We start from the raw sequence: 22,781 nt of genomic DNA on the forward strand, positions 1-22,781 counted from the left end.
AATATTCCGTTAAACTGAAAATTCTTCTACCCCTCACTCCAAGGCCCACACAAACATTAATGTTGCATTTATTAGGATGTATTTCCTGTGCTCTATCAACTTGACTTTCAGCAACTGTATTAATACAGTCCTTTCGCTTTGCACATATATCTGAATGACGGATTCCATTACTGGAGTTTTGTAGAAAGAGTGGAGTGAATGAAGTAAAGTTTGGGAAGAGCCATCATAATCCATAATGATGGGCACTGAATCAGGACAAGAAGAAACCTCTCTTCTCATTTATTTGAATGAAAATTCTACTATATATTTATTGCCTCTGTACAGGGCCATCTGTTGAATAATGGAAAACAAGCATCTTTCATTTGGAGGTAGGATTTGTGTGCTCAAGTTTCGATGGGCCTGCAGAATTAATCTTGTTTTAGAAATGAAATAAAATGTAATTTCTTACTGTAAGTAGATGTGCTTAAGCAACTGGCAACTTTGATGTCTTTAAATCACTGCAGTTTCAGGGTAGGCAAATCTATAATTATTTCAAGCACTTCTTTATTGGTGCAACAATTGAGCAGTGTACATAGTGGTCAACAACCTGGGCATTGTCAGAGGACTCTAAGTTTGAATCTAGACTTTGCCACTCACCAGCTATGTGACTTTCAGCTATGAGAATCACTTTCTTCAGCGTTACAGTGTGGATTATTATATGCCCTTTGCAGAACTACTGTAAGAACTAAATGTATATGGGCACAGTGGCTCATAGTAAGGGCTCAAATTAGTACTGTGGTCACTACTAGTAGTATTGAAAAGAAATTACAACTTCTATTCTCATAAAGTGGGATATGTGTCCCTTTATCATTGTAATTTCATATCATTTTACTTTTGACCTTATAATTTAATAGCTTGATCCAGGAAACATTTAGCAGTAAATATAATTGAAAGAAGGTTACTTGTCAAACATGAAATACTGTAGTATCAAGTGTGCTGGCACAATACTCTGCTCAGATAATTAACCTGTAAAAATATGTTATTGTCTTCTTTTTAATTAAGCACATTGAACATATATATTTACTGTGCCAATTGGCGAAAGGTCCATTAATTAATCAGTCTAACTATATGTTGCATAAATGTCTTCTACACATAATCGTATATGTATTTTATTTGTTGGGAAAATGTGTTTGAGATTGTTCTTTTCTGCCTATTTAAAGTAAAAGAGGGTGAGAAGTAGAGTTAGGCTTAATGTACTTTGTACTCCATTATGCCATGAAAATGCTTCTGTGCCCCGGAGACAACAACAAAAGATCTGCTTTAATGACAAGAATCAAGTATGTTCTAAAGCTTCCAGGTAGGAGGCGTATAGGTTGCAGTTTATATCAGAAGTCTTTGCTCTCTCTCTCAACTGCGTCTAGATGGGAAAGATGTGGTCACAAATGCTTCAAGGTGATATAGTAAATGTTGGAAAAGAGGGGGGTAGGAGGCAGAGTTTTGAATATCTCAAACCTGAGCTAGAAGGATTTTATTTAAAGAAAATAGCGGATATGATTTTTCACTTAAGGAATGCCAGTCAGCAAACCTGACACTAATGTAGGAAATTAGCTCTTTTAGCTATGATGCTTTCAAATGCACATGGCTGAAAACAAATTCAAAATAGTCCAAGGAAATTTCAAAACAAAAACCAAACAACAACAACAACCTCAACAAACAAGTACTAGAAATTCAGGGATGCAGCCATATTCAGATACAGCTGGATCTGGAAATTCCAGAGTATCAGCAGGGTTCCAGCTCTCTCTCCATCGCTCAGCCCTGCTTACCTCTGCAAGACTTTATTTTACAGAAAGTCTCTTCTGGTGCTGGATGGTCACTGGGAGTCCCAGAGTCATATCTCCCCAGCTTAGAAATTCCAGAGAGAAAAGACAATTCTTCCATTTTGCTCTGAGAGAAAAGTCCTGGGGAGGAGTCTGATAGACTTAGCCGAGGTCACATGCCTACCCATGAGCCAATCACCTGCTTTACTGGAGTTCAGTCCCTGGGCGACTCATCCCCGGGGCCCGTGAGGAGGCAGGATGGCATTATCTGGCAGTTCTCCAAGAAAAGCCTGCTGTTTTTGTAAGATGAAAGGGGAGAGGACATGGATAATGAAACCTGTATCTGCTTCTGTAAAATCCACAGAATCTTACTCCCTGCCCTGTGTCGATGACCATGCAGTAAGCTGACCCAGGAGGTCATTTTTCCCACAACAGTCTTTATATATATGACTAAGGAACACACTGGTAAAAGAATATGGGAGAAAGTCTGAGTATGACAAGTCAGCTAGACTGATATTAACTAAAAAAGCTGTGTGAAAATATCCTTAAAAAGTTGCCCCCAACTCACTCAAAGTCCAAAGTTGGAGCTGGAAATACAATGTCATGGAGTTTGGATAAGAACAGGTTTTCTCCAAGTTGAACTATGACACAGAGATTAGAGACTTCTAGAAACTACACTTTTTCAAAGAAAAAACATCACAGGAGAAAAATGAGGCCTAGAAAAATTAAATGACTTAAGATAACATAGCTAATTAATGGCAGGACTGAGACTAGAGTATATACTTTGTGTAATTGGCTATGGTTTAGTTAGTTAGTTTGTTTGTTTTGTTATCACTTCAAAACGAGACAAACTTAAAGAAAGGAAACACAACCAAAACTCAGTGGTTGGAAAAGAGATGGATGTGAACGCCCACTTGTTTCTTACGTATAAAGTTACCCCTCGCAGTGTTCTGGAAGAGAAAACGCTGGCTCTTCCCAACGTTGGTTACATACACAAAGATTCCAAAGACAAGACAAGTGCTTTGCAAACGAAGTAACTAGAACCAGCTCAGGCTTCCCCGCGCCGGGTCCTACGTTCCACGGTCAGAACCACCAACTGTATCCCCCCGGGTAACAAGGTGATTCAGAAAAGCTGGCGTCTTCAGAGAAGGGAGAAAACTTAGCCGGGAAGAGAGGAGAAAACTTGCTCAGCTTCTTGCTGGGGTCTGAAACGATCCCAACAGAGTCCTTAAACCCCTCAGGTTTCCCCAATCAAGCACCCTGCCTCCAACCTGGGCCACCCCAGATCTGACTATCAGACGACAGAAGTATGCGGACGCACGAAGAGCTGACCACCCCACGAGAGGAACCTACGCGCGGCCGCACCCACTCACCCGCCGCTCCCCGGGAGACGGGAGACGAGTCCGGGGTCCAAGTCCTGGGCGTGGCACACTCGCCCCTCTCCGGGCCCAGCTCCAGCTCACCTCGGCGCAGCCCGCCTGGGCGCCGCCATCTTGACCACAAAGGGGGCCTCGCGCCGGAGGCCCCTGAGCGGGCGCCCTGAGCGGAGCCGGAGCTCCGGGGAGCCCCAGGTCGGCGCCCTACGTCCCCCGCGCGCTCGCGCAGCGTCCACGCGCGACGAGAATCCCTCACGCAGCCCCCGACCTAGGCTTCCGCGGACCCGGCGCCCCGCGCAGCCCGCACCGCGGCTCAGGCGGCGCCGAGGGCGGCCCGGGCGGAAGAGCGGGCGCGGGGCACGCGCTCGGTAACCTGGCAACGCGGAGCAACCCGGCGTCTCTGGCGAACCCCTGCCTTCCACCGCGAGGAAGCACGGACCCCCCCCGCACCCGCTGCCCAGCCCTCGCCGCCCCTCGGTCGCTCCGCCCGCCGCTGCCCGCTGGGTATGGTCTTTTAAATCCATGATACAACGTCTATATGTAACAAATCTGTTAAACCCTAAATGTTTATGATATTCAAGTAATCCAGTATCTGAATTATTCTTGAAGATAAAACATCCAAAGACTTCTTAATTGTATGGGTATACATACATAAAATACACGTGGAGGTAACTTCAAATATAGCATGTGCCTGTCTCTATTCCTTCCCTCTCCGCTCTTTTAAAAAATGCCCCTTTAAAAATTGCCCACTCACCATCTGTTAGGTAAATTTGCTGAAACACAGTAAATGTGGAGACAGAAATTGTTATAGAGACTATTCCAAATGGCACTGACACCTGTATTTATGAAAGAGTTACTATTTTTATTATTATCCTAATTTTAGACAAGAAATTATTGTAATAGCTAACACTTATCTGGAACTTACTATGCCCCAGGTACTGCTTGAATGGTTTACACATGTTAATTTATTTAATCCTCATAATAAACTAAGGATTTATCTCATCCCCAACACATAAAGGGCAGGTATTATTATTCATCACCCCTATTTTTCAAGATGAAGAAATTGAGGTACAGTGTTCTTAAGAGACTTGCCAAGGACATAAAGCTAGGAAGCACAGAGCTCAATTTGAAGTCAGGAACCATCTTCAAGATCTATGTTTCAACCCCTCTGCCACCTAGCTCTTGGGTGCAGAAACAGAGCTCATACCCATGTCTAATCTCAGCAACAACACTTTTAACTATTGTACTCTGTTGTCTGTCTATGTATTAGACAGTAATCCCTATCAGCAGTGTTTCCAGAACTATTCCTCTTGGATGAATCACGTTCTGGGTATGTCCAGTGAACAACTGAACATAAAATGTTTAAATTATTGGAAAGTTCTCTCTGGGGAATGTCTTACGAGACCATCTACCATACTTAATTCCACTAATCGAATTAAATGGAATTTTAGACCATCTATCATTTTTTAATATTCACATCTCATTTAATATTCAAACAATATTCCTTAGGGTAATTACTCATATTCTTTGCATATCTTGATTCTTTGTGATGTGGGCCCATTTCTCATGATCGTATCTGCTTTGAAATTATTTAACGTAAGTTGATACTAGTATCTTCCCCATGCAAGTTATTTATCTTACAATGATTAAAAAAATTTTTTATCATTGTGTTGTGAATTCACAGCATTTTAAAAATTAGTTTTTATTTTATTTATTTTTGACTGTGTTGGGTCTTCGTTGCTGTGTGCAGGCTTTCTCTAGTTACGGCAAGCAGGGGCTACTCTCCATTGCAGTGTGCTGGCTTCTCACTGCGGTGGCTTCTTCCGTTGTGGAGCACGGGCTCTACGCGTGCAGGCTTCAGTAGTTGTGGCTCACGGGCTCTAGAGCACAGGCTCAGTAGTTGTGGCGCACGGGCTTAGTTGCTCCAGGGCATGTGGGATCTTCCTGGACCAGGGATGGAACCCGTGTCCCCTGCATTGGCAGGTGGATTCTTAACCACTGCACCACCAGGGAAGTCCCTATCCTATAATGATTTTGATTCTTCAGTTCCTCAACCCTCCACCCCATTAAAATAAAATCAGAAGTGGGATCAAGTCTCATTTCTGTGGGGAGAAGGTAGCAGGTAAGCTCTTGTAGACATTCATTCAGTCAATCAATCTCAGTTGAGGACTCCTGCTTCTAGCCATTATGGAGTAATTGGCCCCAGAATTTTCCTCTCAAAGCTAATCATTAGAAAATTAGAATAACTTAAACAACCCTTTTAAGACACTGGGCAGCTAAGAGCTCAGGACTGTGTTCCCCAAAGGAGGGGGAACAAATGAGGCAAGCCCTATGAATGTTCCTGCCTGGTGCCACTTTTCAGACCCAAGCTGAGCATGGTCAATGGGCTAATTTGAGAAAACAGAGATCAGAGTTCAGAGAGACTCAGGAAGCTGCAACTTGCAGGCAAGAGTACAAGATAGACAGGAGGTACACAGAGAAAGAGGGCTAGAAATATGTATGGTAGTCCCTTGAATTTTGGCTCAACACTAAACTGGGAAAACATAGGATGAGGATATGGGACCCTAGGAAAATAACAACTATTAGGGAACTGTAACAGAGCTCACACAGCACTGGGAGACACTGAAGTGCTAACCCTCTGGAGGGGAGAAATCTTTCTGAAGACTCGGACAAATTAGTAGAGACCCAGAAAGACTTTAATAGCAGGGCTAAATACCCACTGGAAAAAGTCTTAAAAACCAACCTGGAAAGGTTCTAGCTGACCTGCAAGTAACCTAACATCTGCTAAAACAAGATTCAATGCTTTTTAAAGGAAGACAGTGAAATGAAGACACAACCACATTATTTTTACACTGTACAGAATCCAATAAAAATTATAAGGCATGTGAAAAGGCAGGAGGAAAAACTAGTCAATAAAAACAGATCTAGAAATGACAGATTTTAGAATCAGCACAAATACAAAAAAAACCAGTGTGACAGAATTCTAAAAGAGCCCCCATAAGTATATAGTGAATGGGATTTTGCAGGTGTAGTTGAGGTTATTAATCGGTTGGCTTTGAGAGAGATTCTCCAGGTGAGCCTAACCTAATCACGTAAGTCCTTAAAATAAGACTTTTCTTTGGCTGGTCACAAAAGAGTATGTCAGAGAGATCCTAAGTGTGAGAAGGATTCAACATGAAGGAGGTTCTCTATTGCTGAGAGGGAAGGAGCCATCTGGAAGGGTCTGAGAGTGGCCCTAGCAGCTGTCTGGCCCCTGGATAACGGCAAGAGAAGACAAGGACGTCGTCCCTACAGTTGTAAGTAACTGAATTCTACTGACAAGCTAAATAACCTTGGACACGGATTTTTCCCAGAGCTTCCAGATAACAGCTCAGCCTGGCTGACACTCTGACTTCAGTTCTGTAAAAGAGCCTCAGGAGAGATCCCAGCCAAGCCGCCCATACTAGAGTACCTAAAGATCTGTGAGATAAATGAGTATTGTTTTAAGTCACTAAATGTGTGGTAGTTGTGTCACAGCAATAGGAAATAAATATAAACAGCTAGTGTAAATATGTTCAAGAATTTGAGGGCAACATGAACCCAATGAGGAGAGAAGTGAAAAATATAAAAATAAATGGAATGTGTAGGGCTGAAAAATACATTGTTTGAAATTCACTGCATCTGTGTAACAGCAGTTGCACACTGCAGAAGACAAACTTGAACATTGTTCAAGATAGACCATATATTGTTCCATAAACAAGTTTCAGTACACTTAAAATTATTGAACTCATTCTGATAACAACGGTATTAACTTGAAAATCAATAACAAAATATCTAGAAAATCCCCTAATATTTGATATTTAAACACACTTAACGCACAATTTTTTTAAAAATCCAGGTAGGGGCTTCCCTGGCGGCGCGGTGGTTGAGAGTCCACCTGCCAATGCAGGGGACACGGGTTCGTGCCCCGGTCCAGGAAGATCCCACATGCCACGGAGTGGCTAGACCCATGAGCCATGGCCCCTGAGCCTGCGCGTCCGGAGCCTGTGCTCCGCAACGGGAGAGGCCACAACAGTGAGAGGCCCGTGTACCGCAAAAAAAAAAAAAAAAAAAAAAAAAAAAAATCCAGATAAATTAGAATATATCTTTAATGACTGATAACAATAACAGCCTGTCAAAATCTGTTGACTCTATCTAAAGCAGTTCTTAGGGAGAGATTTATAGCTTAAAGCCATATAGTAGAAAAGAAAATATACATTTAATTCAATCATCTAAACTTCGCATTCGAAACTAAAAGAGTAAAATAAATTAAACTCAAAGTAAAAAGAAAGAATAAAAAGTATAAATCAATAAAATAGAAAAGAGCAAAAAGAGATAAAACCCAATAATACCAAAAGCTGTTCCTTGTAAAGACCAGTAAAACTGAAAATGTCTAAGCTGGACAGATTAAGAAAAAAAGAAAGAAGAGAGAAATGACCAATATAAAAAGAAAAACCATCACTCTAGACCCTAGACTCATGGAAAGGAAAATAAGGAAATGTCATGAAAATTTTATATCAAAAAATTGATAACTAAGTGAAATGGACAAATTCATTGAAAGGCACAACTTACCAAAATTGACTCAAAAAGAAAGAAAAAAATCTAAAAACTTTATGTTTGTTACATTTCCTTTACAGTGAAAAACCTTCCCGTGCCTGGGGCTGGTGGTGGGAATGGCGATAAACTGGAAATGGGCATGAGAGATCTTATTAGGGTAATAAAAATATTCTAAAACTGATTCATGTTGATGGTTGTATAATTTGGTAGTTACTAAAAATGACTAAATTGTATCCTTGAAATTAGTGGATTTTATAAGTAAAATTCATCTCAACAAAGCTGTTTGAATAAGATAAACAAAGTAACTATAAAAAATCATTCCCACAAAGAAAATTCTAGGTCCAGATGGCATTCCTTGGTGAATGTGATCAACAATCTAAGGAAAAATGTCAATCTTACAGAGACTCGTTCAGAAAATAGGGGAGAAGGAAGCAGAAATGGTGAAAATTTCACAAAACATATATTTTACAAAGAACTTGTACATAAGGAAGGTTATATACTACACACACACACAGAAAAAATATATGTTCACTAAAGAAGATACACAAAAGGCAGTAGGCACATGAAGAGATGTTCAGCACCATTAGTTTTCAGGGATAAGCAAATTAAAACCAAAATGAGATCCCACTACCTATTACAAAGGTTAAAATGAAAAAGGCTGACCATTGTGAGTGTTAGAAAGGATACAGCAGAACTAGTACTTTTATACACTGCTGGTCAGAATGCAAAATGGTGCAACCACTTTAGAAAAGTCTTTCTCAGTCTCTCATAAAGGTAAACATACACTTACCATTCAACCCAACATTTCCACTTCTACCCAAGGAAAGAACAATCCACAGGTATTTCTGTATAAATGTTTATAGTGGTGTTATTCAAAATAACTATAAAATGGAAACAACACAAATGCCCATCAAAAGGATAAATACAAGTGGTATATCCATACAATGGAATACTACTCAGCTATAAAAGGGAACAACTACTATACACTAAACAGATATATCTCAAAAATGTTATAGGAAGTAAAGGAAGAAAGACAAAAGACAGTGTATGCAATATGACATCTTTTATATGAAATTCTAGAAAAGTCAAAGTTAATATGTAGTGAGAGCAGATCAGCCTGGGTCTGAGAATAGGGGATGGATTGAGTAAACAGGGGTATAAGGTACCTTTCCAGGGTGATGAAAATGTTATATATCTAATTTGTGGTGGTTTTTAGTATATAAAGTTTTATGCTTAGTTTATATTTTATAAGCTCATCAATCATATATTTAATATGCATATACTTTTGTTTATGTAAACTATACCACAATAAAGTTTATATATAAGGTTAAGATCCAATTATCTGGGCAAATTTTTCAACTCATCCATTTTTATTATCTATAAACGGAAGAGTTTTTTTTTTTTTGTGGCTCTCTGAGATTTAACATTTCTTTCAGCTCTAATTATATGCCATGACTTTTATATAAGTTTTGATAAAATAACTTGCATGATGCCGCCTCATGAACTTTTACACTTATATTTATGTTGCTTCTTGTAAAACATTATTTCCCTATAAATCCAACAGTGATTAATATTATAATTAATACTTTAAAAAAGGAATTGATAAAAGTGCTTTAGAAACCTCTTTCGAATACTGATAATGTCTTACTTAGGATGTTAAGACCATACCTGTCTTGCTCCTACTTCAGGTCCACTCTTAGAAATCTCTGAATATAAAATGCGGTGGTATCCCATGATATTATCCACAATAGTCTTCTCTAAGCCAGATTTGTCACAGTCATGTCAGCCTTCTTCACATCCTGTCACACTTTAGCAGTTATAAAGATTGGTTCCTTGTGATTTTTCGTTAAGTCTCCCTTTCTGAGGCTTGTTCATCCTGGTGTTCTTACCTATAGGACAAGGTTTCAAGTCCATGGGATGGTAAGTCTGCATTACCTAGTTATTCCAGTCAGGAAAGATATATGGAGAGATGGCCAGTCTATAAAAGGTAACCTGATAGAGTCAAACATAGTTAAGAATCTGGTTATTTATTTCGAGAGCAGCTCAAAATTGTGATATGTCTGCTAAGAGTTGGGGCACTTCTGACTCAATCATAACTGAAAGGATTCTTTAGGGACTCTATGAAATCAAAAGATTAAATTAAGACAAGTTAAAACAACTTTAGAAGGCTGACAGAAATGTTCTACATCTTGAAAGGGATAGTGGTTACATGGGTAAATATATCTGTCAAAAGTCATGGATTCACACACTTAAAATGTGTGCATGTTCTCTGTATAAACATAACTTGAAAAGGTTAACAACCATTTTACAAGAGTAACTTTACAATGGAGAAACACGTCAAACACTACCTCAGCCAGGTGATCAAGGTTAATATCAACAATGATAAGCCACATTGATAGTATATACCCTTGATGTTATGTGATAAAATTGGCACTTTACCTCTGTGATCTCCTCCCCCAAACCCATAACCCCATTATAATTGTGAGGAAAACATCAGAGAAATCCCAGTTGGGAGACATTCTACAAAACACCTGGCCAGTACTTCGCAAAAGGGCCAATGTCATCAAAAACAAGGAAAGCCTGAGAAACTGTCACAGTTAAGAGGAGCCTAAGGAGACATGATGACTAAACATAATGTGATATCCTGGATGGGATCCTGTAACAGAAAAAATACACTAAGTGAAAACTAAGGAAATATGAATAAAGTATGAACTTTAGTTAATAATAATGTATCAATATTGTCATTAATTGTGACAAATTAATATAAGGTGCTAATAATAAGGGAAAGTGGGTGTGGGGATATCAGAACTCTCTGTACTATCTTTGCACCTTCTTTGTAAATATGAAGCTCTTCTCCTAAAACAAAAGATTATTAAAATCATTCTGAATGAAAGACAAGAATATAAAATACAAGGGAGCTCAAACATATCCATGAAGGAGGCAGTGTTCATGTTATATAATTTATTGTCAAAATCTGAACATGTTTTGAAGTAGAAGGGGATGCAATTAATAATTGTATCAGGACAAGAGGCATAAACTGAGATGTATGGTCCCCCTAAGTACAAAGTCATATTAAATATCCAAGCTCTTGTTTCACACTTCCTGTGTCTCAATCCAAACTCTACCACTTGCTAATTAAGTAAATTATTTCACCTCACTGAGCATTATTTGCAATTTGAGAAAGAGAGTAATACTTACCTTGTAAAATTTGGGAGAATTAAATGAGATGATCAAATTAAAGAGCTTACTTAGCAAATGCCTGGCACATAATCAGTACTCAATAAATGGTAGATGACAATTTGTGTATATTTGGACATTAGCGAATTTTGCTAAAGCATGCCTGCATAATTACACTGAATCCTCTACACTAATGTATCCTCTTGTTTTTCACCCTAACCAACAGTAGTCATACAAATACTTACTCTTTAATAGTTAGCTCAGATGTGACATGACAACTTCTAGGTCCCACCCAGGATGTGTTAGGAGACTGAATGTCGTCTAGAATAATGATGATGAAGGTTATCATCATAACCATCATCATCATAAATGATACTGACTACATAGCTTCTTTTCCTTTCAGTAACTCTCACTTCACCTTATCTTGGTGGGTCTGTCAGTATCATGGTCCCAGCACCCAGCTGCAGAAGTGGTACATGGACAAGGCTGAGGCACATCCTCTTAGATACAGAGATTGCTCCAGAAATGGGCCTAAGACTAAAGCAGAGTCAATAAATGTCATGTGAGGAAAAGAGGTAACTTTACCTTTGGAGTCATGACCTCTAATGACATTAACCCAGATCTGCTAATTGTCTTCTTTGCAACAATGTGGAAAGACAACTCAGAAGCAAACAAAATTAAGAGGTAGAGAAGGAGATAGAATTCAGGTGCCATGGTTTGAACTCCTGAGTCCAGCTGTGCATGCACTCAGGAGTTCAAACCAGGAGACCAGCTGTGCATGGACTCAGGAGTTCAAACCTGAATGCAACCTCATGCAAATTTTTTTTCCTACTTAAGCTAGTTTGAATTCCTTTTTCTGTCACTTACAATTGAAGAAGCCATAAGTAATAGAGTGAATTGTCTGTCTCACTCTGCACTTGCCTACAATAGCTTTTATACTATTCATGGTTTCTTGAATTTTTTTTCCCCTCCCTGGACTTACATCTTGGATAAAGACTGAAGTTCAGAGACTTGGTGTTTAACAACTTGGAATCCTTCCCTCTTGGTTGATAATTTGTAAATGTTGGCTGAATAAATGAATTATACAGTTCTTACACAGGTGAACTCAATTACTGGTCCTCCATCATTAGAATTTGCAAACAGTATGTGAATAGAAGGACACACTCTCTGGTTTGATTCTGGACATTTTCCTCCTCCATTATCGTCTCTATTTCAATCTGTTATGAGGTCATTTTTCTCTGATGCCTTGCTTCTCCTTGAAGAACAGGTTTTTGTGAGATAGCTCACACATACTCTTTATTTGTTCATTATTCCTGCATTAAAGTTCAAGGGGCTTTTCTTGTTGTTTCGTGTTAGTCTTTCATCTGTATAGCTGTCATTTTATTTCTATGCATTTGCAATTCCTTGCTCACATTTGCTCAATGGGAATATTCTCCATACTCAGCAGACCTCTTTCAATTGTAAGTGATGGAAACCTAACACAAACTAGATGAAGCAAAAAAAAAAAAAAAGGTTACTTTGTTGACTCATGTAGCTGGATGTCCAAGGGGCAACCTGAGCTTCAGATACAGCTGGATCCAGGTGATTAAAGAAGTCTTGAGGTGCTTTATCGTTCAGGGTCTGTTTGCCTTTGTATCTTTTTGCTTGGTGGCTTAGTTCTCTCCTGTTGTGGCTAGGCTCTTTGCATTGACAGGTAAGATAATCACTGTCCCAGCTACTTTATAAAATCATTACAGGTCAAAATGCTAAAGTAATAGTTACCTCTATGCCAATGACCATAGAACAAGTACAGAAAATAGCATGAAAGTAATCTAGTTGGGCAAAGCTGAGTCATGCTTTACACCAGGAAGTGATCAGACACTGTGGCTGAGAGACTCAAGAGAACTATGTGGGTGATAGAGGAACAATTCCACACTGGGATTAATAGCTGTTCACTAATACAAAGTAAAAAAAAACAACAAAAAAACAAAAAATAATTCCCTTTTATTGTAACTAGGGAAAGCTAGTCCTCAAGATAGCCCTTTCTTCATGACTTTTTCCGTCTTTCATTCTAAGACACATCTGGACATCAAAGTGGCAAGCTTAAAATCCCCATCACCATCACCATACTCTACTCTAGAGTCTGACTGCCTTGTCCAGCCATCAAAGACAAATATTTAACTCTTTTGGCCTATTACATGTAGGGTCACATAATACAAAAAGTTAACAAGAACTGAGTTCAATTAAATTAGAATATTAAATATTTTTGTGGACTCTCCACACCCACCAAGCACATAGTCAACACTCATGCAGCCCACTTCACCTGCTTGCATTAAGGCTTGACTCCCACACCTGCCTCACTTCTTACAGCCACGACTGTTTTCCTTAGAATTTCTAAAATATCACAATGGACTGCTTAAAATCTTGGAACAAATGTCTACTCACAATAGCTAACATATGGTAAGATTATCTTCAGTTTGGTGTCTCAGTTTGGATCTAGACTGTACATTATTTAGATCAATCGTTCTCAACCAGGGGTAGTATTGTCTCTGGTGGATATCTGGCATTCTCTGAGACATTTCTGATTATCATGACTGAGTAAAAGACTGTCATATCTCCATGTATCTGGTGGGTTGAGGCCAAGGATGCTGCTAAACATTATACAATGCATAGGACAGCAAACAACAAAAAAATGTGTCACTCCAAAATTTTAGTGCTGAGGTTGAGAAACCCTGATCGAGATGAATACATTTTGGGGAAATTTTTATTTTATTATTTAAATTCTTTATCACATACAGTATGAAGAATATAAACAGGTGAAGAAATAATTATTTGAAGGAAAAATGCAGTAGGCAAGAATAATTATTGATGATTTTAATTCTCTTTATAACTCTTTTCTTTCATTCTTTCTATTTTTTTTTTAAGCCATCATGTCCTATTATGGAATTCCAATTGGGTTCTTAGATCTTTAATAGAACAAAAACATGAAATAAAAATCAAAAAGCACTAAAACACAAGAAACCATGTTCCTAGTTCCCATTGTATCTTTTAGTAGAGTTATGACTTGGGAAAATCATTTAATCCCTTAAAAACTAATTTTCCAACTTTTCAATATGAAATATTTATATTAAATTATTGTTTTAAAATAAAATGTTAATCTACTAAAGAAAAACACAATGTAAAAAGAAACCCAAAGAAATGCTATGAGGGGAGAAAACCAAGGAACCAAAAACCCTAATTTAGCTTACCTTCTTTCTCCACAATGGTACTGAAACAGAAATTCTTCTAGAGTCATCTCACTAATCACTGAATTCAATGAACTCTATTTTCCTTTCCAGCTCTCATGTTTAATTACTAAATCAAACTTTATCTGTCCTAGGCTCCGTTTTTAAAATATTTTGCTCTCTATCAAGGATTAAAGTTTGACCTAATAAAATAACCAAATCTATCCTCTTAGAAACCATCAGGGAGTAATATTTCTGAGATAAACAGAGAGGAATCTTAGAGCATTATTCGAATACTTATAATCTCAAGAATAATGCCAGTCTAGAGCAGGTGACATTTTACATGAGGATGCCATTTTGCTTCTGCCAAATTATGTGAGAAGATGGTTTATTCAAGACTTGTCTAAAAGGGACAGCTCCAAAATGCCAAGCCACAGAGCAAGCCGTGTTCCAGAAACAGGAACAAGTGATGGAAGATCACTCCCGACAGCATTCACTTGATATAAGAAAACAATATGTCTCACATACAGAAAACCAGTTATGAATTGAAAAGAAAATTTTAAGTATGAAACAAAATGTTCTTTGTTAACCAGTGGATTCTTCTAAGAATGTTTATGTCCAAAATTTCAAATAAGATTTTGGAATGCCAGAAAATGAGCAGGAATGTAAGACCAGTAGAAGTACTTACTAAGAATGTGTTCATCTCTTCTAGTTTGTCCATTTGTTGGTGCATAATTGTTCATAGTAGTTTCCCATATTCCTTTCCATTTGTGTGGTATCTAGGTGTAATGTACCCTCTTTCATTTATAATTTTGTGTATTTGAATCCTCTTTTATTTTCTTGATAAGTCTAGCTAAAGGTCTGTGTGTTTTGTTTATCTTTTCAAAAAAACTCAAGTTTCAGGGATCTTTTCTATTTTCTTTTTAGTCTCTCATTCATTCATTTCTGCACTGATCTTTATTTCTTTCCTCCCACTAACTTTGGTCATAGTTTGTTCTTCTTTTTCTAGTTCTTTGAGTTGTAAAATTAGGTTGTTGATTTGAGATCTTTCTTTTTTCTTCATGTAGGTATTTATCACTAAAAACTTCCCTCTTAGAACTGCTTTAGATGCATTCCATAAGTTTTGGTATATTGTATTTTCATTTTTATTTGTCTCAAGAAATGGTTTTGATTTCTCTTTTGATTTCTTCCTTGACCCACTGGTTGTTCAGTAGCATGCTGTTTAATCTCCACATATTGGTTAATTTTTCAGTTTTCTCCTGGTAAACTAGGAGAAACTAGGAAACTAGGAAAACTTTTAGTTTTATGCAACTGTGGTACGAAAAGGCTTTTGATATGATTTCAATCTTCTTTATTTTTTTCAAAGAAGACAGTCAAACAGGTACATGAAAAAGTCCTCAACATCAGTAATCACCGGAAAAATGCAAAACCACAATGAGATACCATCTCATACCTGTCAAAATGACTATTATCAGAAAGACGAGAAACAACAAGTGTTGGCGAAGATGTAGAGAAAAGGAACTCTCCTGCACCATTGGTGAGAGTGTAACTTGGTGCAGCCACTATGGAAAACTAAGAGGGTTCCTCAAAACATTAAAAATAAAACTACTACATGATCCAGCAATCCCATTTCTGGGTATATATACAAAGGAAATGAGAACAGGATCTTGGGAGAGATATCTGCACTCTCATGTTCATTGCAGCATTATTCACAATAACCAAGATATGGAAACAACCTAAGTGTTCCTCAGCAGATGAATGAATAAAGATGAGGTGGGGGGTGTATATACATATGTACATATTATTCAGCCATGAGAAAGACACCTTGCCATTTGTGACAACATGGATAGAGCTTGAGGGCTCTATGCTAAATGAAATAAGCCTGACACTGAAAGACAAATATTGTATGATCTCATTTACATATGGAATCTAAAAAAACCAAACAAACAAAACCCAAAATTCATAAAACTTGTAGAAACAGAGAAAGAAAGGGTGGTTACCAGGAGCTGGGAGGTGGCAGAGAAGTGATATGTTGGTCAAAGGTTATAAACTTCTAGTTATAAGATAAATAAGTTCTGGGGAATCTAATGTACAGTATAGTAATTTACGTTAATAATACTGTATTATACACTTGAAAGTTGCTAAGAGAGTATATCTTAAATATTCTCACCACAAAATATAAATGGAAATTATGCTACATGATTCAGGTATTAGCTAATGTTATGGTAGTAATTACTTTGCAATATATACGTGTATCAAATCAACATGTTGTACACCTTAAATATACCCAATGTTATATATCATTTATATTGAAATAAAGCTGGAAAAAAGTACTTACTAAGTTTCTTTGCTTCGTGCTTTCTCCTCTCTTAATCAACCTTACCAATTATTTTGGTTTAAGATTTTCTGCTAGGTTTCCCCTTTGATGCATCTTTCCTGGATGTCTTTGTGAAGAAAACACAAATGAATAGAAATTCTGTTGCATGGCTCTGTCACTATCTGAGTGTACACTTGACTTCAGAAGGTCTTTATTTGCACTGAACCTTTAAACATATTGAAATTCCAATATTTGGGCTTTCAAATCTAATCAAACTTATCCTGGAGTAGAAGGGATTCACACCTCAACACAGACAAGGTTTCTTTCAACCTATCACATGGGTGGACTTTGAGGGCGCGATGCTAACTGAAGTAAGTTGGAGAAAGACAAATACTGTAGGATATCACTTATATGTGGAATTTTTAAGAAGTCAAATTCATAGAAACAGAGACTAGAATGGTGGTTACTAGAGGCAGGGGGTTGGGGGTAATCAGGAGATGTCAGCCAAAGAGTACAAACTTCCAGTTTTAAGATGAATAAGTTCTCTGGGTCTAATTACGTTACGGTGATTTTAGCTAATAAAACTGTTTAATATACTTGAAAGTTGCTAAGAGTAGACCTTAAATGTTCTCACCACAAAAAAGAAATGGTAGTTACGTGACATGATGGAGGTGTCAGCTAGTACTATGGTAGTGATCATTTTGCAATATATAAATGTATCATATCAACATATTGTATACCTTAAACTTACACAATGTTATATGTCAATTATATCTTAATAAAGCTGGAGAATTTTTTTTGAATTCCTGTTGTTTCTTTCTCTTCTTTCTTTTTCTATTAGTGTTAAATATCTTGGCTTTTTCTTTTTATTCCAAAGCAAAATTTCCCAAGTGACTAATATAGAATAGTAATCCCAAAAACTGTTTTTTTTTTTTAAAGAAAATAGATGACCAAATATACCCTCTTTTGGATATTCTCCATTCCCATTTGCCAAATAAATTTTCTGAAGTCCTGCAGCAAAATTAACTTTTTAAATTATTTCCTCAAGATATCTCACAAGCGAACTCTCTACCCCAACGCTCTCCTTTATATTTTTCAAGTAATAGCTACTAAAACCTGTGAAGATAGCAGAACTCATTCTGGAAAATGCTGGTCTTTTATTTGTATTATTTCTTTCCTCCTCTTTCCTTCTTTCCAAGAATTTGCAATCTTCATTGTGGCTCATATGTTACTCCCTTTGTAGCAAAGCACTTTTGCAAGAATCCCCAGTGATGCTGAATGTCTGATTTTAATAGTGTCTTTTAAGTCTTCATCATAATTGAGTTTTCTGCAAGGTACAAGAAACCTCCCATCATTTACTACCTGGTTCTCTTTGTCCCTTGATTTTCAAGGAACTATTTATCATCTGATTCTCACTCCTTTTATATGTCTCTTTTCCCCCTTGATTCTCTTTGTATCATCTTATAAATACGTCTTCACCAGGAATCCACTAGTTCTACTCTTTCTTTCGTTTTATTTCCTCTTCTTGTGTGATCTCATTCACTGCATCCGTTCAATTACAAGTGTATACTAATGACTCTCAAATCAGTATCGCCCGCCCAGACTCCAGTCCTGAGCCTAAGAATCAAATTTCAGTGGTTCCCAAATACTAGTCCGTAGTTTACAAACTTTGGGTAGGAATTTCGTGTTTCTTTTTTTTTTTTAAGCTTGGCGCTCATTAGAGTGCCTTCATCATTACACATACTTAATACATGTTGGTTAAATCAAAACTTTGAACCAAATTAACTACATGGCTTAATAATACATCTGAAAGTTTGAAGTCTATTTAACTTGCCATTGGTTAAATCACTTAATTTCTTTGTCAGCTCCATCTGAAAATTGGAGAAGATAGACGAGATAATTGCTATGATTCCTATTAACATTACCTTTCAGTTTCTAAAGTCTCTATTATCTCTTTTAAAATGAAAAGAATCTTGTAAAAAAACACCTAAAACAAGAGAAGCCTTAACTAAGCAGTTACGTTATTTCAGTTTGAATGCATTCATTTAATACACTTTTCTGAGTGCCAAATATGTGTCAGGCACTGGGCTCACAATTTTATTCCGATAACTAAGAAATACTGGGTATAAACAGAAAGATAATTCTAAAGAATGTGACTTACATTTCCTTTTTAGGTCTTATATTTTCTTATATGAGTTTAAAAAATATTCCACCAAATCTTAATTGAAACTAAAATGAGTTTGAAAAGTGGCCTAAAAAACTCATAAATTCACTGTTAAGGGTACCACTAAATAAATATTTATGCTAAAATATTTTCATAATTTTTTAAACTTGTAATAAAGTCGATCCTAGTTGCAAGGGCTTAGAGGGCAGTCAAAAAAAAAACTGTACTGTGTTAAACATTAAATAATTACTTCATTTTGTGTTTGCTATAAATTTTGAAAATATAAAGGAAAATCAGAGAGAAAATAATATTAGCCTGATATTGATCAGAAGTGCTGGAAGGCAAAATAATGACATCTACTCATTATCAGAGTTAAGAGATGTTATGAATGGGGCATCTGGCACATAGCAGTTCACGAGCAGCAAAAAAAAAAAAAAAAAAAACTCCATAAAAGCATTGAATGGCACCCTGCTCACAGTATTTCAGAGCTACATATATGAATCAGAAATCTCAGGAGACTGAGAAATATTTAAATGTAACCCTCCTCACACTGGAATGAAGTACTTTAAAATAAATAGTAGCTGATGTAGACTGACAATTAGTGATAAGGGCACATACTTTTATCCAGATATTTTTACATCTTTAAAACTTGATCTAAATTATCAAGTAAAATTTTACATAAAATACTGAAGAAAAACTGGCATAAGAATAAGTGACATAGGGGCCTATTTTTAATATGTGAAACGATGTACTTTTAGTTTTTGTGCTTGGTGGGATTTACTACATAAAACATGGATGAGTGTTTGTTATCTCCCTTTTAGACCCTCACTGCATTCAGAGTCCAGTCCTTATTCGCCTTGGTCTTCCCAACACATAGTTGAGTAGGTGTCCAGGAGAAGGGGCTCCAGAAGGCTACTGAATTCAACCAAGCTAAAAGACAAAAGCAAAGAAATACAAAATACATGCATGATTGATATGATTATATAAAATGTGTGTAAACATGGGAGAAGCCCTTTTAACTGGTCTCAATTTAACTAACCTATTGGGTTAACTAAGAATACCAATTTTCTTTGCAAGACTTAAAACTTATGTTCATCAACCAAGGACTGCACCAGGATACTAAATTATGGTCTAATACTCTCCCATTTCTGCCACCACCACATAAGCTGCATGTTTATCAAGAATAATTTGTGCTTTTTCTCAATTTGTTTCCCCCAGGTGTCCTTTTTATTACTTCTTTGTTATTTATATAACCTAATGGAATATGAGCATGGAAAGAGCAGTTCTTTTGAAGTCTGTGCTTAATGGTTTCAAAATACTTAAGCAGGTTACAAACAAAGTCTTGAATTATGTATAGAAAAACATAAATTTAAAAAATTAGGCAGAGGAATATAAAATCTATGAGGATTATAGTCTTGGATCATTTTACAAATACATTTACGTTCTCATTTCACTTAAAAAAGACAAACAACATGGAAATAAAAGACAATGCATTATAAATACAGTTTATACAAGATAAGTAAATTCATGTTAAGATACAAAATAAAACAAAAACAAAAACCAAATAACAGTAAATGTAGCCCTGCTTCAAATTATTGTAAAGTGAATGACAGTTAAAATAGTACATCTATATCAAACATTTTTAAATGACTCCCCTCTTTAAATTATTTCTGTCATTAATTGACCGGTGAGGCCAGTCATAGTGAATAAGAAAAGACTACTCTGTCCAAACTAAACATAATATATGATACCAGATGTCAAAATTTAAAACACTTTCCTAGTACCTCTTCTTACTGGTAAGCCAATTTCTTTCTTTGTGCCCATTCTACCATGAAGGCTTGGCCATGAAGTTTGTTACCTCAGGTAAAAATAGAGCAAGTTCAGCACAGAATAACACAGTCACGATTCAGCTTCAAGTCTCAATGCTGACTTATTTTTTTTCCTATTAGAAAAAACTTATCTAATACCCTATGTCAACAACAATATCAGAATCTCAAAATTCCAAGGGATCTTGTACCTAACAAGGTAGAAGGCAGTGTTGGATTAAAAAATATATATTAATTAGATGTGTATTTTAGTTAGTGGTCTCAGTCATTTATATATAACTTTTAAAAAAACCTCTTCTTGCAAGAGAGGTACCTAGAAAATTATTTTGCTTTGAAGGTCTGCTTTTTAAATTGCATGGTGATGCCTCTTCACTTGCTAAGTACCCTGAAAGTTCTTCCCTCTGAAAAGGATTTGCTAGCTGTTGTTTATAGCTAAGGAAAGAGAGTGGCTTGATATGTTTAAGAAGAGAGTAGACATGAGATACTGTCAGGTCTGCACAGGATTGGAGAGGGATCTAGAAGGCCTGGTACACCCCCAGTGGAATTGCTGAGGATTGAGAGCTAAACTTCCTGGGGAGGCTGAGACCACCATGGTAAGGGAATAGGTAGCCATGGGATGGATGCCTTGACATGAAGAGTCTATGCCAGGACCTGGAAAGCAGGCATTTCAGATGCTCTCAGAGCATCTGAAGCAAAGAAAATCAAGATGGAGCCAAGTTACTGCAGAAAGGGAACCACTGTACTCTGAAAAGACCATGAGTTATACCAGCTTTAAGCTACTTCAGCAGCAGGTAGAGCAAGATGTGAAACCATGACTCAGAGTCTAGTTAAGATCACTTATGGTAATCTAGAATTTATTATAAGTCAGGAAGAGAAGAACATGCAGACCATAGGCCCCTTTGTCAAATCTCTGGGCACAGGTAGGTATCCCCGTGCACCTAGAGCGGGCCTGCATTGGGAAGGAAACGATGGAACACCCTTTGAGATGGGATGAATAACCTTGATAGTAAGTGTGAACTATGACTTCACTGAGTATTCACCTCATAATGAATTACATTCCCTTAGGAAGTTTAAGTTTTTCTGAAGTACACTTATGGAGGAATAAAGCATCATATTTTATTCTTTCCACATTTGAGTGGGAGCAAATACAGTTTTTACATATATATATATGTATATATATATACACACACACATACACACTCAAAGATATATACATACAAATCTAAGAATAGAAAACTAAAGTATCTGGGAGGAAAACCATCTTGATCTCTCTGCAGAGAAAAAAATATTTGTTCGATTGATTCTATGGAAATTGGAATGAATGAAAATGTGTAGCTCTAAGAGTCTTCGTTTTACTTATTAAAATGATTTATGAACAGTTTTGAAAAACAGAAACTCTTTGGTATACACCCTCAGAATGTTTTCAGACAGTCATAAGAATTCATGTCCCAGAGTTAAATTATTCTGATAGATGTAAATATCAATATCAAAGAAGTGCAGAATAAAAAATTCTTACTTCTTAAGTGAAAATGGGATATTGAGGCAGTTAACAGCTGAGGGTAAGACGGGGGAACCCATCTTAGATGAGGTGCACAGGAAAAGTATCTCCAAGTAAGAAACATGTCAGGCAGGACAGAAACATGAGAAGGGACTAATTACAAAAGGAGCTGAGAGATAGAATAAAGAAAAAGAAAAGAGAAAGGAAGACAGAAAGGCTGATAGGAAGGCATTCAGGTTAAAGAAAGGAAAGGAAGGAAAGAAAGGGAAAGAAAGAAAGAGAAAGATTCTTCCTCTGGGGGAAAGTGTGAGGCTAGGTGTTGGAAAAGAGATCGGAGCACAGAACTAAAATAAGAACAGAGTAGCTGCAGTGAGACGAGCAAGGTGGAAAGTGACACCAGATGACACTGGAGCAAAGGTCAGCAGCCAGGACATGGCAGTCATGAGAAGGCCTTGCTGTAACTGCAAAAATGTAAGAGCTGTTCATTTTTGAAATACCAAATGTCTGACAGGGCAAAAAGAAATGAGTTCTTTGCCATGATTTAAGAATTCTGTGATCACACTTGCCTTCTAAAGTACGAAAATCCTTTCTATCACAAACACTTCTCACAAACACTTCTCCACTCTGTCGAGCTATGATGCTCTTCCTACCATCAATTCCTAATAATGCAAAGATGCCCAGTGTACGAGCACTGTAGAGTGTGTGTGTGTGTGTGTGGTTTCAGAAAATAATAGTGTTTTTTTTTTTCCAATAGGAACGAGAATGTTTTGAGGCTCAAGAGTCTAGGCACACACAGTTCAACGGATTTACTTTGGGTCATACGCCTGGTCTACCACCTAGATCTACTTT

The 22,781-nt window shown here is 37.1% G+C and overlaps 1 long non-coding RNA gene across 1 annotated transcript in view; it reads right to left on the reverse strand.

Moving 5' to 3' along the window:
- The window catches only part of LOC149749924 (uncharacterized), a 121,018-nt gene that overhangs the window by 22,633 nt on the left and 75,604 nt on the right, over positions 1–22,781 (reverse strand). The window contains exon 5 of the long non-coding RNA XR_016392875.1: positions 3,170–19,538. This is a non-coding gene — a long non-coding RNA (uncharacterized LOC149749924). The remainder of the gene's footprint in view (positions 1–3,169; positions 19,539–22,781) is intronic.

This window comes from Delphinapterus leucas, chromosome 3 (assembly GCF_059928025.1).
Source record: "Delphinapterus leucas isolate spDelLeu-1000000601 "Yukka" chromosome 3, BTC_Dleu_Yukka2, whole genome shotgun sequence".
Lineage (NCBI taxonomy): Eukaryota > Metazoa > Chordata > Mammalia > Artiodactyla > Monodontidae > Delphinapterus > Delphinapterus leucas.